Source organism: Armigeres subalbatus, unplaced genomic scaffold (assembly GCF_024139115.2).
Source record: "Armigeres subalbatus isolate Guangzhou_Male unplaced genomic scaffold, GZ_Asu_2 Contig223, whole genome shotgun sequence".
In the NCBI taxonomy this organism is placed as follows: domain Eukaryota; kingdom Metazoa; phylum Arthropoda; class Insecta; order Diptera; family Culicidae; genus Armigeres; species Armigeres subalbatus.
In genome coordinates this window covers 606,621-612,190 of record NW_026942958.1, presented here as the reverse complement: position 1 = coordinate 612,190, position 5,570 = coordinate 606,621, and positions in this window count along the sequence as shown.

The following is a 5,570-nucleotide window of genomic DNA, read 5'->3' as shown; positions in this document are numbered from 1 at the left end:
TATATCTGAAGTAATTTCATGAGAATTAGCCGATGGATCCCCTGGAGGAAATTCCGCAGGAATTCTTGGAGGAATGCACAGAGAAAAAAAAAATGGAAATTCTTTCAGGAGTTCCTTCGAATATTTCTTTATGAAAGCGTTCGGGAATTCCCGAAAGAAATTCCGGCGGCATTACGGCATTAGTCTCCGAAGGTCTAAAAGAATTTCTGTAAGAGTTGCTAAAAAAATCCGGAGGAATGCCCGAAGGAATTCCTAAAGGAATTTTTGAAAGAATTTCTATAGGAAGTTCTGAAGAAATTACTGATGGAAATTTCGAAGAGATTTTCTTCCTGAAGTTTCCAAATGCACTTCTTGAAAAGTACTGACAGAATTCATAAAATATATTTCGAAGAAATTCTTAAATCGATTTCCGAAAAATAATCCTAAAGAAATTTCGGGTTTCGACAATTTCCATTGGTATCTTGAGTATTGAAGAAATTCCTAAAAAAATTGCTAAGGAATTTTCGAATGAATTTTTTATTTATTCTAATAATTACTTCTTTGAATTTTCGAAGGAGATTATAAGGAATTTTCAATGGAACTCTGGATTTATCTCCGAAGTAATTTTTGGAAGGTTTACAGAAGAAATTCCAAGAAAATCCAAAAGAATTCTTGGAGGAATGTTCTAAGAAATTCTTGCAGAAGTTTAAGAATGTCGGAAATTCATTCAGTATTTAATTTCCAAACTCCGGAAATTCCTTTAAGAATTCTTTGAGAAATTCCCTTGGAAACTCTTTTAGGAATTATTTTGGAAAATTCTTGTCTATGCTTATGGATAATCCTTCGGAAATTCCTTCAGGAATGCCTACGGAAATTATTTTAGGAATACTTTCGGAAATTTATTTAGGAGAAATCCTTCGGATTTTTTTTCTAGGAATTCCTCGGAAAGTCTAAATTATTTTCGGAAATATCTTTCCAAATTTCTTCGAAAAATTCTCCAGAAGCACCTCTGGAAATTTTTCTAAGGGTTCCTTTGAGAATTCATTTTGGGATTGGATCCAAAATTCTATTAGAAATTGCTTCGGAAAATTCTTCAGGAATTCACGCCTGCTGCGACGCAGCAAAGCTGAAATAATAAAACCCAGATCAATCCACCTAGCGTTGGTGGTGCCTTTCTCGCGCATTAAAATATGTAATAAGAAAAACACATAAGAGAGGTCGAAATAGCACTTTAGGGGGATAGATTTTACTTTTTCCATCAATTCAGATGCATTTTCGGTCATTTGAATGCATTGCTGCAATATTTGAAAAAAAAAAAAAATTTTCCGTTTTTAAATTTTTTTTCCCAAGGGGGGACCCTTGGCAGAAAAACAATGTTTTTTCAATAACTTTGGAATGCAATGACCGATCGGGCCAGTTTTCAATAGGAAACAACTAGACCGCAATCCGCGTCGACTGCAACTTGTTGCGAGCAAATCGAATAATGCTAAGTACCAAAAAGTGTGTCTCACATTTTTGTACACACACACACACATACATACACACATACAGACATCACCTCAATTCGTCGAACTCAGTCGATTGGTATATAACTCTATGGGTCTCTGAGCCTTCTATCAAAAGTTCGGTTTTGGAGTGATCCTATAGCCTTTACGTATACTTTGTATACGAGAAAGGCAAAACGACAATTGATCGGGGTTCAACCAAACCGCACCAAGCGGCTTTTTGGCTAACTTGTAATATTTTGTTCGCTCAATGAAAACGGGAATTATTCATACGTATATTTGATGTATGATATCGTTAGTTATGGGGTAGGGGGATATTCGATAGATTTGCGAACAATTAAATCTACTAAACGAATGCTTGGACAGAAAAATAGGTGTCTGAAACTTGATTATGCATATGTACAACATGTAATAGATTTAGTTCGGAAAAGGTATTGGAGGGTAACCGCCCCTTCGGTGGGGTTTGATCCCACGACTCCAGTTCGCATGACAGGTGCTTTCCTGCGGTGGACGACGGAGGTCCTTCGTAGCTTAGTAGTTTCAGACATAGTAATTAATTTCCACTCCGGGTGGCTTAATACCCGGCATATAGGCAATTAACTTTGAATGTACAGAAAAATAGGTGATTTTTTGATGGCACTTGGTGTGTTTTGGCAGAACCCCGACCAATTCTGCGTTGCTACCGAATCGAGTGGGATGCCCTTGAAAATGTGAGTAAAATTAGTTTTGGATTCCGGGAGGCTTGCCCTTAAAAATACCTACGGAAATTTTTCTTTCTATGAATTTCTTCAGGAGTTCCTGCCGAAATAAATTAGGATCCTCTTCATTTCTTTTAATGAATTGCCTCAGCAATTATTTCAAGATTTTTTAAAACAAATTCTTCCAATTCCTTAAGAAATCCCAACTGAAAACCTAGAAAAAAAAAATCTTGGGATTCCTTTGAAATTTTATTCATTTATTTGGTGGGTCACGTACCCCAGCTTAACTCTGCTAATGATTATAAAAATAGGCAAATAATCAGTTTTCTTTTTCAAAACAATTTTAGCGAATATAAATATATTTTTGAAAAAGTATTTGATTTGGTGTACCAAGTACCTATCTCCGCCAATAATTATAAAAATTGGCGAAAAATCAGTTTTTTTTTCAAAAAAAGATTTGGCCACCATTATAAAATTTTAGAAAAAGTATTTCATTTTAGTTTGGTAATGTGTCCCATTGTGCCCCAGCTTAAAACCGCCAGTAATTATAAAAAAAAATGGTGGAAAATCAGATTTTTTTTCAGAAGAATATCGGCGTATATAATTAAATTATAATAATTATAATTAGATTGCATTAAACATTAAACAAAATCTTCCAATCCCATCCTGAAAAATTTCCTGCTTTCAAAAATTAGTTTTGTGGAGAAACATCAAAATAAAAACCAAAAATTGAACCTCATTTTTCCGAAGTTGGTCGCCGAACGACTTTTGTTTTTCACTGGAGTGTTCAAGGTCCAATTGCTGGATAGAACATTTCAATCGACGGAACTGATGATTAAACTGGATTCATCATCTGGACCACTACGACTTGTCAAACCGATTCAACAAGATGGCATCAAAATGATATTATACTGGACACGGACAAATTAAGGATTATTATCATTAGGTACCTTGGGCATTATTACTGAGGGTACAATGTGAGGTTACTGGTAAGTCTCAGCTGGTAAGTATTCTCTCGATGCTAATAATAACAACAAAGCGGCAATATCAAAATAAGTCAGTGCTAAAAAATGAGGTATGTATTCAGTAAGAAATAATTTAATTCATTGGGAAATAATTCGTTTGTAATGAAACCTTCCGGGTTTTCCAAGCTAGGTGTATTCTGAACAGTCCTTTTTGTGTCATTAATTGGCGTAGCACATCCATCCGGAAGGTGGAAATGCGTCCATCCGCATAAATTTGGTAGAGTTTTGAAAATTTTTGCTCAGTATCAAAAGCGGATGCCTCCAAACCAAAATTAGTTTCCAAGTTGAGCACCAAAGGAATCTTTCATTTTCGGTGGAAAAGGCGTATAAAAATTTACACAGGTTTATTTGGATTTACTTAGTTTTATTTCGTATTCAAAATATCTCGCAAATTTGTTAGGTGCATCACTTTGCTATCAATTTGCTGGCTTCATCAATTGAGAGAAGCGGAACCTAATCGAAACCAGAACGTAATGCTTGGGGTTTCCAATAAATGATTAAATGCGATATGATTAAGTCATTCATCCCTGATTGAGATAAAATTTATGATTAACGATTGATTTATTTTCTGACAATGATTCTATTCTTCTTCTATGGCTTTATATTTCAACTGGAACTTGACCTGCTTTCCTTAGGTACCTACCTAATATTTTAGGTATTTCATATTTTATATTCGAGTATTTGATCATTAATTTTGAAATTGTGTTGAATAATATGCTTCTCCAGATATGAAAAATAACAATATCTTGGATGTACAGTTTTGAACAAAAAGGTAAATAATGTTTAATTTAAAGACAACTCATTTTGATTATATTATATCTTATATCTTATAAAATGAAAAAAAGACGAAAAAATTTGTTCAAAAGGTATTTCAAACAAACTGTCTTCCTGTTTTGCTAAATGCTAATAAAATATACTACAATAAATATCCAGCTCTCTTTTGAAAATAGAAATTATATCGTTAAATTAGGGACAATTTTAGAATCATGACCAGAATTTATCACATTATGAACATATGAACTTTGATATTTATTTACTCTGTAGCATTTGTCGTACCTCGATACAGGAAATTATTTGACCACAATCCATTAAAGTGTGTATCAATCTTTCAATAAATCTCTTAAATTATGAAATAAAATGAATGGTATTTGAAACAAAGTCACTTTAATATTTGAAATATAATTTTAACAACTGATTTGATATGAAAACATGCTCATTATTTTGATCTGTTTTAAAGAAACAATTGATCTTAATTGAGGAACAGATAGAAGCATGTATTGAAAAATCTTCTCAGAAAAGCAAAAACGTAAAAATTTAAAAGGATTACAAAAATTTCTTCAGTGGAAGCTAGAAGCTAAAATATCTGATAGGCTTTAATTTTCATTTGATTGTAGAGAACGCTGCAAAATATGGTGAATTTCCATAAATAGTAAAATAATAATACCGGACTCAACGTGAACGCACTGGAATTTTTGCAAAGATGTACCAATTAGCAGCAGCCAATAACAGCTACCGCAGATGGGAATCAAACGAGATTCTTCACAGTCCCCAAAATGGCAACAGTTTCGATGGAAGTTGAGGAGGATGAGAAGTAACTTCGATGTCTTATTGGATATACTTGCTTCACCCTTTTTAAACCTGGAGCTATTGAAGAACTAAACTGGTGAGCACGTTCCAATTATTTACTTTGATTTCTTCAATCATTATATAAAATTATAAAAAAAATCCTGAAATTGATCACTAAATACGTACAGGGCATCGTTTGCTTCTATAGCCGCGGATATAATGGGAGTCCCAGATATCCGGTTCAAGCTTTAGCTAGCAACGGTGGCTCTTCTCGACCTTCTATTCCCTGAGTAGCTAATACGAATAAGGGCGTCCTTGTGAAGTTTTGCTGTACCTGTTATGAACAACTAGTACATCCCATTCCCTACACTCACTTAAGAAACTTGCCTTGTTTCAGAAGTGAATCCTTTTTGTAGTACTAGTCTTCATAACAACCCGGGCAGAAGCCATGAACAGAATAAGAAAACATGATATGGATTTGATTGATATAAGAGATAAAAGAACAGGCAACAATATCAAATATTTGCACTGAAATATCATTTAAATATCAAGATATGCTATGGATATTAACAAACTAATGGCACATGATATTGATCACTTATTACAAATAGCAAAACTTGATCTCCTCATGATATTTTAGTGCAAAATATTGATATTGTCGTCTGATATTTTATCTCTTATATCAATCAGGTTCATATCTCATTTTGCTATCTTATCAACATTTGATATTATTGAGCTATTTACGTCTACTCGGGAAAAAGGGCACCATTACGGAGCATGAGATATGATCAAATTAT